Raw genomic sequence first — 601 nt, 5'->3', positions numbered from 1 at the left:
AAGGACAGCCAGACAAAAAAGGAAATAGGCCAAAAATTAAATCCTAAGTTACATCAAAATGACCAACAGTGGCATCCTGAAATATCTCAAAATGAAGAATGAAAAGGGAAGCCCATTTCCTGATCACATTTACCTGGAGGCAATCATAAAGCATAAACAATACCAAAATACACACCCATTTAAGTATTAAGTCCACAGATAACCCCTGAATATGCCCAAAAAACAGAAGCAGTTGACCATATCTGCACATGTCCAGAAAAGAGATAAAGTGACTGAGGCAAATGAGCTGGCAGTAGACCTACATTCCATACTGGAAGATGGGCAGGCTTTGGAAATGCCTGAGAAGGAATTCAGAAAAACGATTTTAAAATGTATCAAAACACTATATAATGGAGTTGAGAAAAATAAGGAAGAAGTCAGGAAAGTGCTACAGGAACAATCAGAAGACAGATACAGTATTGGAAACAATTCAAAACCTACAGAAAGAGGTCCAAACGATTAATAATAGAGTATCAGAAATGGACAATACACTGAAAAAGCAAAGGAGTAGAATTCAAGAGATAGAAGCCAGAACTAGTGAGCTAGAAGATAAATCTCTCAA

The sequence above is a fragment of the Chrysochloris asiatica genome, unplaced genomic scaffold (assembly GCF_000296735.1).
Source record: "Chrysochloris asiatica unplaced genomic scaffold, ChrAsi1.0 scaffold00235, whole genome shotgun sequence".
In the NCBI taxonomy this organism is placed as follows: Eukaryota; Metazoa; Chordata; class Mammalia; order Afrosoricida; family Chrysochloridae; genus Chrysochloris; species Chrysochloris asiatica.
The sequence above is the reverse complement of the archived record's forward strand: the minus strand, read 5'-3'. Positions refer to the sequence as shown.